We start from the raw sequence: 12337 nt of genomic DNA, 5'->3' as shown, positions 1-12337 counted from the left end.
CATCAATTACAGATAATTACAGATTATTATCGTCATCATTATTATCAGTAATTTCTCTAAATTGTTTGAATTCATTATTCATGATCGTGTTTCTCATTTCGCTAAATTTAATTCCAACCAACATAGCTTTACCAGAACTAAATCTACAGTTACCAATTTGGTGACGTTTCTCGACTTCTTGACGCCTCTTGTCCGCGGTCAGCGTCAAGCTGATGCCGTCTATTTTGATCTTTCTAATGTTTTGACCTCGTCCCTCATGCATAAATTAAGCTTCTTCGGATTCGCTGATGCTTAGCTGGTTTCGCAGTTACTTAACCAACAGACAATCTCGTGTTCGCATTTCTGGCACTCTCTCCCTGCCTTTTCATGTAACGTCCGGGGTGCCGCAAGGCTCTGTTCTGGGGCCTTTTCTTTTCAACGTATTCATAAATGACCTATGCGACTCCGTTAACTACTGTAAATTTCTAATTTTTTCCGATTATCTAAAAATTCTCCGCATTATTAACTCTCCTCATGATTGCCTCTTACTTCAATCTGACATTAATTCCGTAAGTAACTGGTGCACTGCTAACTCCATGAAACTTAATATTGCTAAAACGCGTGTTGTATCATACACCAGAAAAACAAATTTTCTGAGCTACGAGTATCAGCTTTGTCATGCTATCATTACACGCACCAGCAGTATTAAGGACCTGAGTGATTTCTTTGATTCAAAGTTACATTTTCACACACATGTTAATTACATATTTTCTGAAATCATAGAGCTTTTAGGCCTTATTCGCTCCATTACCTACAGGTTTTCCTCCATGGAGAGTCAGGTTACTTTAGTCAGGTTCAAGTTGGAATATGCCTCAGTAGTTTGAAACCCCGTCACTTCGACTGATGCCAATAAGCTTGAGCGCATCCAGCAGAAGTTTGCGTCCGTCTGTTTTTACCGCTTTTTCCCTCATATTTCATATAATTATACTGATGCTTTAGAGAAATTAAGTCTACAATCTCTACATAAACGGAGACATCACCTTGAGCACTTTTTGTTGTTCAGGTCTTTCGTGGTCTTAAATCCTGCGCTTCTCTGTTGGAAAATGTTAGCCTTCGTGTTTCTCCCAGCAATCTTAGGGACTTCTATTGATTAGTGTTTGTCCCTCTAATAAACACTGTCCTTCTGCTCGGTGCGCCTATGCTGCCAACGCGGTGGGTAAAGATCTCGACATATTTGCAATCGGAACAGTTTCTGTTAATCAAATTTCGCATGAACTAGAGGAGATCGATTGCACTGAAGAAGAAGAAGAAAGAAAGTTATAACAAAAACATATAAAATTGCAAAACATTAAAAAAAGAAAGAACACGAACTGGAAAACAAAGAAGAAACAAAAAAAAAATAAAAATACTAACGAAATATTTCAATTCAAACGCAGATCAATCGACACAGCTCAATTCCACCTCCGATTGCACTGAAAAATAAGGAAAACAGTTAAGAAAACGAAGTGAAAAACAATGAAAGAAGAAAAAAAACTGTACTCACGAAATGAACGCTATGGTAAACGACACAGCTCAATTCCAACGCAATGTCACACGAAATAATTAAATCAAAATGAATATAAATAGAAATCTATGAAAATCCAATTTAACAATGCAATCGGAAACATTGAAATGGAATCGTAAAATATTTAGTAGAGCGTGTGTTGCTTTTACGTCCAACAGATGGCGCTGTTTTTCAAAAGAAGCATGTTTTTACCTGTCACAGGTGTGACATCTATATAATAGGTATATAGAAACACGCGCGTATTCGAATGCAACGTTGTGTCAAAATTTCAAAGCAATCGGTGAAGAACTTTCGGGGATTTAAGAGTTTGAACAAACGAAAATTGTTTTACATTTCNAGTAATATAACACACGTCACACATACGCAGCAAATTGTGTGCGTGTTTGGGTATTATATGTATGTATGTATAAATTATTTTTATTAATTTCGTTATTATTATTATTATTATTATTGTATGCTGCTCTATTTGAAATTCAGATTCTCACATTGTGGCTTTGTCTGTGTATGTTTGCTTCTGTATCCTTTTCATGCTAACTATGTAATTAATATAGACTATAATTTTTGTATTTTTGTTTTTTAGTTATTTTTGTGTATTTCTCTATTCGTGCTAACTTTGTAATTGGCCTCTTTGCTGTTACGTTTGCACGTAAATAAACATGAATTGAATGAATTGAACTGTTATTATGGCTCAGATGTGGTCTAGAAAACCGAGATTAACTGCCGTGGGGCTCCGTTGCGCTAACCATGCGACACCCTCTATCCGCTAAGTTGGCACTAATGTCGCCGATAAGCGGCAGTCGCTCGGTCGGTATAGTTCGCTCGCAGACTACAGGCCACGGATTTTTTTTTTGTTTATTATGGCTCTATAGCCTTTTGTTTTGCCTTAGCCGCTTTTTCAGTTCTTAATCCTATACACAGTCCGTAGGATTCCTTGGACGGGGGATCAGCCCGAAGCAAGGTCTCTTCCTGCACACAGAACAAGACAAACAGAATAAACACAGACATCCATACCTCGATTGGGATTCTAACCCAGGACCCAAATGTTCGGGCGGACGAAGACGGTTCATGTCTTAGACCGCGCGCCCGCTGTGATCCATCAACTGTTATTGATACTGAAGCAAAATTTATTATATTAGTAATGCTAATCCGTATTTCTTCACATTTATTATCCATAGTCTGTAGTACCTGCAATAAATGTACAGGGAATACATAAAGTCCGGGAACACTTTAAATTATTTATTGCACAAGAATTACAAATGATACAGATATCGTATACTGTACTTGGCATTTGGAAGAGAAAGTCTGAACGTTTGTATGTTCCGCCAATGCGCGTAATTCCGTCATTTGCCGATAGTTAGTGGTAGTTGCAAACATGGCGACGTTAAGTGGAATGTAATGTTTCTGTGTGTTAGAATTCGACAAAAGCAAGTGTGCTACACATGTGCAACGAAAGTTTAGGACCAAGTATGGTAAAAGTCCACCAACCAGGAAGGCAGTTTACCACAGGCACAAGAAATTCGTTGTTACAGGTTGCTTGTGTCTAGAAGAGAAAAGGAGACGTCTCGGTGTGAGTGAACAGGATGCGGAACATGTAAGAGAGGCATTCACGAGGAGTCTGAAGAAATAAGTGCGTCGAGCGTCCCGTGAACTCCAAATGCTCCCAGTCACAGTGTGGAAAGTTCTGCGCAAGAAGCTGACTATCAAGCTATTCAAATTGCAGCTACTGCATAAGCTAAATGACGACGGCAAAGACGAGCGCTTTGAGTTTTGTTGTCAGTTGCAACAATTGGCAGAGAATGACGATGGATTTGTGAATCGCTTAATTTTTAGCGACGAAGCGACATTTCACATTAATGGGACAGTGAACAAGCATAACTGTCGAATCTGTGGTACCGCGAAAACGCAGGAATTCATTGAATATCAGCGCGATTCTGCGCCTTGTCTCGTCGGAAACTCAACGGGCCCTTCTCCGAGGCCAAGTCACTCATGGTTCCCACATCGAAAATTTATGAGGTAAAAACAGACTTTAAGTTTCTCTTCAAAATGACACGTATATGATGTCTGTATAATTTCAAGTTTTTGCGCAGTAAATAATGTAAAGTGTTCCCGGACTTTATGTACACTGTATATTCGTGTATGCTCTATGCATAGACGCGTGAGTGAGTTATGTCCAGTGGCGTAAATCTTGTACACTTTTACTTTTAATTTATTTATCGTTTTTTTTACTCATATTAGTTACTTTACTGAAATCTGCCCGGTAGATTTCATACTGTGTACAATTCTATGTGCAGTTTCACTGTAGTCCAGTAGATATCACTGCTAGTGTATTTGAGTGATTTCTCTAATCTGCTTAAGTGTCCGTCATTCCACGTGTCAGTGTGTTCATATAGAGATCTTTATGAATCTTGGACTTGTTTATATTCCAAGGCTTATTCCGTATAAACCTGAGAGCCTTTGACTGGAGACGCTGGAGGATTTCGATGCTGGAATCTGAGGCTGTTCTACATATTTTTTTTTATTGTTACTTAAATAGCAATCAGAAGTACCATATTTTATAAGCTATTGTGGTGACATTGGGCTACTGAGCCCGCCTATGGCAGGATGAGGGTCCTTCCACCGAAGGAGCCTCCGTTATTCACTTGAGGTCAATTGGAAGACGTCTTTTCAGGGGTCTATTTTTGGGTTCTTCCAGTAGCAGCTTCATCAATGGATTGATGTGCGTCTCTAGTCGATCATAGTGTTTGCTGCTGCGCTCTTGGATTACATCAGAGATGGTTGAGATGCCTAGGTCATGGTGAAGGGTGTCGGTGGATACATACCGTGGTGCATCTATCAGTGCTGGAAGTATTTTTGACTGAGATCTTTGGATGATGATGATACTCGACTTACTGGCACAGCCCCATAGCTCAGTCCCATAGGTCCATATGGGCTTTATCACAGCACTGTATATCAGGATTTTGTTTCCCAAGTTCAGTTGGAATTTTCTTCCTAGTAGTCAGTATAACTCTTTAACTTTCACATCACTATGTTTCCTCTTTTTGACTATGTGTTCTTTCCAATTGAGTGCTTTATCTAAGTGTATTCCCAGATAGCACACTGATGGTGATTCCGGTATGATTTCATTGTTGATGGACACTAGAGGACACAGTCCCTTTCTTAAAGTAAAAGTGATTTGCATAGATTTTGTTTCATTTATTTTAATATTCCATTTTTTGGTCCACTGTTCTAGGAGATGTAGGTTGTGTTGCAGGTGCACTGACACAGTTTCTGGGTGTTCATGGCTGGATAATATTACTGTGTCATCTGCGAAAGTGCCAGTTATTGTATCAGCTGTCATCAGTATGTCTGATGTATATAGTAAATAGAGTACTGGGCCCAATACACTACCCTGAGGTACGCCGGACTTTATTGGAAAGAGATTTCACGTTTCTCCGTTGACTTTAGTTCTGAACTGACGTCCATTTAGGTAGGACCTGATCAGCGTGAAATATGTCGGGAGTGTGTGCTTTATTTGATATAGGAGAACATCATGCCAGACTTTGTCAAATGCCTGGCTTATGTCCAGGAACACTGAAGGACAGAATTTTTTGTCCTCAAATGATTTGTTGATTGTGTGGACTATTCTGTGGCATTGTTGAATTGTTGAGTGAGTGTGCCGAAAGCCAAATTGGTGGTGTGGGATTTCATCTAAGGAAGGTCTTATTCTGTGGGTATTAGTTTTTCAGGGAGCTTGGATACAGTGGAAAGGAGGCTAATGGGCCTGTATGAAGTAACGTGATTTGGGTTTTTACCAGGCTTCAACACTAGGATTATTTCTGCAACTTTGAGATGCTGGGGCCAAGAGTGGAGTCTCAGTACAGCGTTGAATATGTAGGCTAGCATGACTAATCCCTTCTTTGGGAGTTCTTTCAGCATTTTCGCACTAATTTGATCAGGACCAGGAGTTTTTTGTTGTTTGGATAGGAGATTTCTTTCTTGATTTCCTTCGATGTTAGTACTGCTTCTGGCTCGTCCATTTCTTGGGTCTGGTCTAGGAAATCTGTTATTTCCTGGTTGTTTATGTTGTCATTGGGTGTAAAAACTTCAGCTAAGTGCTCAGCGAACAAAGCAGCCTTCTCTTTATCGCTTCTTGCCCACGGTCCTGGAGTGGGAGTTTGCTTTCTAATTGGGGGGTTGGCTGTCAAATGCTTTGAAGCTGGTTTAAGTGGTTGCCATATAGAACTGTCGTACCTGTTGAGACTTGTGACGTAATCATGGAGGGAGGCATTTTGTGCTTTNATGTTCAGGTGTATCTTTTCATCTATTATGTTTCTGTATACTTGCTAATCGGTTTTTTTTGCTATGTAATCAAGATGCTTTTTTAATGTTTAGTACTGTAGTACTGATTGTTCCAATTATTGGAGTATGATCTGATGATAGGTAATAATTTGAGTGTATCTCCATATATGATTTGGATATGCCTCCAGAGACAAAGAAATCAAGTAGGTCTGGTATTTTCCTCGGGTCAGTTGGCCAGTAAGTGGGAGAACCTGCTGACAGGAAGGAGTAATTATTTTCTTGTAGGACTTTTGCAAGTTCTCTGCCTTTGGTAGTGGTGAGGCACGATCCCCATAGGGTCTGCTTGCAGTTATAGTCTCCTCCTGCTACGAATTTGGGCCCCAGATTGTGGAAAAATTCATTAAAATGTTCTTTCTTGAATTATGGTGGGGAGGACAGTATACTGCAGATACTGTTATATCATAAGTCACTGTTATGACTCTGACAGATGTTGCCTGGAGATATTCCTTTGCATATCCGTTCAGTTGATAGTGGTCAATCGTATTTTTTATTAATATTGCAGATCCAGCATGGGCTGTGTTGTCAGGATGATTGGTGTTATATAATTGGTAACCAGGAATTTTAATGAATGACTTGTCGGTAAAATGGGTTTCACTGATGTAAGATTTGAGGCTTTCATGGCGGTGACTATGAAGAAAGCAGTCTTCTGGGATTTGGCACCGTGTATACATATGCACGGTGCCAAATCCCAGAAGACTGCTTTCTTCAATTCTACTGATGTCTTCATTGTTGTTGCTGTTTTTGTTATTTGTTGCGTAACCCACGTTGTTTTTTACTATTTTGGCATAGCTAGTCCGAGGACTTGGTGGGTTTGTGGTTGACTGGAGGGGGGCATGATTGGTATTTATCATGGGTGATTGATGGGTGCGATTGTTGATATTGTTACAGCTACTTCTGTTTAGCCGCTGGTAGTTTTCACAGCTTCTAAAGTTTGCTGGGTGTAGTCCACCACATAAGGCACACGTTGCCGGAGTGTCAGGGCTCTTTTTACAGCTGGCTGTATCATGTGGCCCTGCACATTTCACGCATAAAAAAAGGTCTGTTGCAATAGGATTTTGTATTGCCATATTGTTGGCATCTCGTACATTGGATGCCATGTTTATTTTTTCCTTGGAGGCTCAATTTGGACTATACTATTTTGTATATGTTTAATTCTATAGATTTCTTTATTGTTATCAGCTGGTTCCAGGTCAACAAAAAACAGGTTGAGAGGTTCCTTGGTTTGCCTATGCTTAGCATTGATAATGTTCCTGACCTTATGTCCTAGAGTGTTTAGTTCCTCTTTAATTGTTGTAGTGTCCGTTGAGTAATGTAGATATCTTATGACGACTCTGTATGCTCTTTCGTCTTTTGGCTGGTAGGTGTGGTGGATGATGATGTTTTCTTTTGTGAATCTTACCAATTTCCTGTAGGCGCTACAGTTGAGCTTTACAGTGCCCTTTGCCATGCTTCTAGTGGTGTACTGTTCCAGTTCCACTACGTCGTGAAAGTTTATAAGCATTTCTGGGAGATTAGCGACTCCATACACAAATATGGGAGGCGGTTTTTGGGGGTGTTCTTCCGTTTTGGCCTTAGTTGTGTCCATGTCTTCGACTTGTGGTAAACTGCTATATCTGTTACTAAGATTGAGGCTATCTCGTGCTTGATTTAGGTTTGAGAATGTTTTTCTTCTTTTGATACTTTTTACTATTTGCCTATTTATCCCTGTGGGGGCTGTCAATTTCCTCTTCGCTTGTTGATGGCTCTCTAAAGTGCTGTGAACTGTGCATGGCTTGGTTATGCACTTGTTGCTGTAATTGTTGTGGAAACTGTTGGAATTTCTGCATTTGCTGGGTGTTTTGTATTTGCATATATGTATGGTATTGTTCTTGATTTGGTTGAAATTGCCCATTTCTTGCTGGTATCATATTGGGGATTGATAATGACTGAGTTGCATAAGGAATTTGTGTGTTTATTATGGGTTGGTATTCTGTGTAGTTTGCTGGCAGTGCAGCTGCCTGCATGCAGTTAGTAAATCTTGGTCTGTTTCCCATAGGAAACATTTTTCCGGTCTGTTTTGACCCTTGTTAATTATTGCCTTTAAATGTTAGTGGTGTAGAGTTTGATGTCACAATAGCCAGTCTCACATATTTGACTGTCTCTTGGTTGAAGCACAACTTACGTCCCTCTTCCACTTGTAAACGGTTCTACAGATCTACAGAGCGGTGCTCACACACGTCCTTACTGCTGGGTATCGGTAATCTAACTCTGTACATATTTGAATGCAGTAAACCCATATGGGTTTGAACGCTGCTTCCTGTAGTAATAGCTTGCTTTCTTTTGACAGTGTTGATCTTCTTCCGAGTAGTCAATGCATTTCTTTTTCTTTCTTTCTTTCTTTCTTTTTTATTACTATTAGGCTGAGTTGGTTTCTATTGGCTTTGATGTGCTTTTTCCGATTCAGCCTTCTATCAAGATGCATACCCAGTTATTTCACTTTGTTTTCTTCTTCTTGCTGCACACTCAAACAATCTCTGTAACTGCAGTACACATTAAGTTCTCTATATTTTTAGTAGCCGTTGCTTGGTAACGGCTTCAAAACTGGATATTACTGTGCGTCCATACTCATTCTCTGGTCGACTGGCTACCGCCTCACAGACAATTCTCAACAGCTTTTCACGATCTCCTCAGTGGCTTCAGTCAGAGACAGAGTTATTTTACAACTAGCAATTTGCCGACACTCAGTTCGTCTTGATGTCAAGCCTTTTGAGATTCATGACCAGTTATCTTTTTTTTTGCAACTGAATACTTGCCGTTGTAGTTGTTATGTAACATCCTCTCTGGCGAGAGGATGGGTCTGTAGTTTAAAATTGCTTCTGGCCCTCGCCAGCGCATTCATTCTCGGGTCTGAGTCCCGCGGGACTCATGACCACATTTTAACTGTGTCAGATTCGATACTCTACCAACCTGGAAGGCCAGGTCCCCAAGGAATAGAGTGACCCAGTTATACTCCCAGGGACTGGGTGTCCTTTTCGTCGTCTCACACGACTCGCAGGGCTACGGTGGAGGTATTCGACCCATCCTCCACACAGGGTATCTCCTCAGTGGCTTGTACAGAAAAAAATTCCCATAGTTCCTGTAGTGTTGCGTGTTGATTTGTTTCTGGGGAACAGTGTCTATTGGCTGTTGCCTTGCAGTGGCTGTCCCTTCTGGCTGTCATGTCACAATATGGTGCATAATTTTACATCTACAACACGTCAAATGTAGGAGGTAAAGTCAAACCTTCATACATCTCCTCTGTGTTCGTTCATCACTGCTTACGTAGGAAATGACGTCATGTCTCCAAAAATAACAACTCTCCCATGTTCATCACGTGATTATCCGGGTTCAGTTCAACTTTGTGTTATAGCTCAAAGAGGCAAGGCTCCTGTGCTCTGTTACTGGAGGAACATACCACGAAAAAGTATGGAGAGTGGAGGTATAGGTCTACCATTCTTGACCTCGATACTAGATGGACTTTAGTGGTCAGCTTCACGCTCCGGCCGCTTTACGCCCGAGTGAAGAGCCCCCGGTGCCCACTGGATAGGAGGCTTGCTGGGCCCCGAAGCCCTCTTGGCCACAGTGAAGTAGAGAAACATCATTTGTTTCTACCGGGACTCAAAACCTGGCCGCCCAGCCCGTAGCCCGTCTTTATACCGACTGAGCTACCCCGAATCGTATGTTGTGTTATAGTCTTTACTTTTTTGAAAGCTCTAATTAAGAACTGCTGCTACAACACGTTGTATCTGCCTCAACTTTCACACTTTAATTTGGATCTGCGCCCGATCACTCCAGTAATAGAGTGATCTTCAGATGACTCAATGTTATCTGTAAATTTATCAGAGGTCGATCAAAGCAAGGTTCATAAACACGTCTTTGTATGTTTGATCCGGACGATGAATACTGCTCCTAAAACTATTCCGTCTATCACACTGGCAGAGCGGTTTAAGGCGCGAAATGTCTCCGCTCGCTGAAACACTGGTATCGTGGGTTCGAATCCCACTCGAAACATGGATATATGCATTCCTTTCCTGGTTTTGTTTTGTCCTCTATATAAGTAAAGTAAAGCTATCTCTGTAACAGGCCGTGAAAGCCCATAGGGTTGTGAGACGTCGAGGCTCTCACATTTTCTAGACAATCGGCTCAAAGATAGCGGTAAGGTTGTCAGCCTTACGCGCCGGCCGCGCTTTACTACCCAGGAAAATTATTTAATTAATTCCTGGTACGCATTTCTGTTAGAGGCTGAGTCGACCCCAGGACCATAGTGCGGCTGGAAGGATTAGGTCAATTGAAAAAAATCCGGTGACCTCATCGGGACTTGAACCCGCGACCTTCCGGTTTGTAGCATAGTGCCTCAACCAATTAGGCTACCGCGTGCCCCTACCTACTCTATATAAGATTCTTAATTTCAGAATTTATTCTGACTGGGAACAGTCCAGAGGGTATAATCCGTCAATTTGAAAGAAAAATGCATTATGCCATAAGTCATTTACAGTTCACATAGATTCGTATATTCACTTACAATAAGTGGTACTTCCATCTTCCTTCCATCTTTAGGATTCCTCTGAATATAAAACCTCTCTTCACGTGTCGTCTAAAATCCGCGCAACTGCGTCACTTCTTCCAGTTCTGGTTTGGTGACTTCTGTGCATCGTGTAAAGCACCAGACTTACTTCAACGCATTTCATTTCAACAAGACATTCATTAATACACATTGCATACATACGAGATATATTTCGTTTTAACTGAACAGTTGCGGTCATAGCCCTTGTGTAACTCCTCTCTGACGAGAAGATGGGTTTGTCTCTTACGAATATGCTTGGTCTTTCGTCAAGTGTACATATAACACATACAGCATATTATCGAAAATTCTTCGTTTTGCACTGTTACACAAGTCCTCAGTCAGTACAGGTGTTGCAGAGCAGATCATGCCTATCCTAAGTATGTTGTGCAACAACAGCTGCTTAGTCGCTTGAACGACCCTAAGCTTGACCGCCTCTAAGTTTTAGCCTCTTCGAACTTAACGTGAGCCACTAGTCGTCACCGCACAAAAAAAACGTCTCCTGCATTATTGTGTATTCTCTCGTTGCAGGAGAAACATGTCCACAGAGTTGTTTCCGAGCAACAGCTTTTGTACTGTCGCTTGTTTACACAACTCATACTTTGAAATGAGTCTACATGTCACACTAACCCAAACGAAATATACAAAGTTGTTTCTGTAGATTCATACAGGAGCGCCTAACCACTTTTGGCTTCTGAAAGAGTAGTGGTACCACGTATGTATGGTATTCTACTAGAGAGTGTTTGGCTGGCTGACCGCTCTCGGAAAATTGTTTTTTTTATAGGCTGCTACAAGATGTAAGCAAAATGTTACAAAGACTAGTTCGCTTGAACTACAATCTGTTTTAATCTGACACTAAGTTACTAAGATTATATGAAGTTAAGTTCGCCCATCGGATCTCTTAGCTGTCGGGCTGCTTGGCTAGTTCGTAAGGTTTGGTCCGTTTGAGTCGCCTGGTTAGGTTTCCTACATTTAGGAGCATGGACGCTTCTTCATTGACGTGTTGTCGAAGTCTGTTTTCGCGTGAGGTGGCGTATCTTGCAATAATGGAGGTCCCTGTTGCGTACATCTCAGGGCGCATCTGCTATGCGTCTTAGTACTTTGCTCTGGTAACGTTGGATTACTTCGATGTTGCATATCGGAAAGTAGGTGTTTGCAATCATTTGACCGTGTAGTAGGAGGATTAACTTTAGTGTATTTTACTTGAAGTGGGCCCATATTGGCTGAAGCAGCTCATTCGAACTTGCCTAAGTGATTTCGTATGTGACCAGTACAAAGAGAGATTTCGCTTGAACAGTATTTCTTATGGTTAGAAACTGCATATATTATAATAGAAGTTCACCGACGTTTCGGAAGAGCATACTATACGTGTTAGAGTGACTATAGACGGGGTTTTTGATAAATGGATTTACTTAACACTTAGCTTTACGGCACGTAAAAGAACCTCATATCTACTAAGGAGGTCACTGAGCCAAAATTGCGGACGTTACCCGCCCAACAGCAGCCTCTAATACCTCTGGTAGATTGGGGAAGCATTATAGATACCTCTCAGCCAATAGAGCCGGTCTCGCTGGCTGGGCGGGACTGATGATAAGTACCAATACCGGTAGGATATAGAGACTGGTAGAAATCATAGAGGGAAGCACAATGGACCAATTATAGGTCTAAGTGCATGGGGAAACCCACCCTCTTCAAATAACTAACTAACTTACTACTGACCACTTGCAAGTGATAGCTACAAATAACTATTTACACTGGCGCTATTCTCACCTTCTACAAAATCTCGCTAATTATTTTCAGCCCGCGGTTTCTTCACTAGTAGTAGCCTAGTAACTGCTCTTAATAATATATAACTTTATTTTTCCGTCACAACACAA

General features: G+C 41.0%; 1 protein-coding gene across 2 annotated transcripts in view; it reads left to right on the top strand.

Annotated features, from left to right (window-relative positions):
- Nucleotides 1–2925: 2925 nt before the first annotated feature.
- Nucleotides 2926–12337, top strand: part of LOC111870314 (probable cytochrome P450 304a1) — a 96782-nt gene continuing 87370 nt past the window's right edge. Inside the window, exon 1 of one of the 2 annotated variants that reach the window (XM_023862489.2) lies at nt 2926–3556. The gene's annotated coding sequence lies outside the window, so the exon portion shown is untranslated. The remainder of the gene's footprint in view (nt 3557–12337) is intronic. The other variant, XM_023862490.2, reaches the window with a different exon arrangement.

The sequence above is a fragment of the Cryptotermes secundus genome, unplaced genomic scaffold, assembly GCF_002891405.2.
Source record: "Cryptotermes secundus unplaced genomic scaffold, Csec_1.0 scaffold391, whole genome shotgun sequence".
Lineage (NCBI taxonomy): Eukaryota > Metazoa > Arthropoda > Insecta > Blattodea > Kalotermitidae > Cryptotermes > Cryptotermes secundus.
This window is presented reverse-complemented; position numbering and strand designations above follow the sequence as displayed.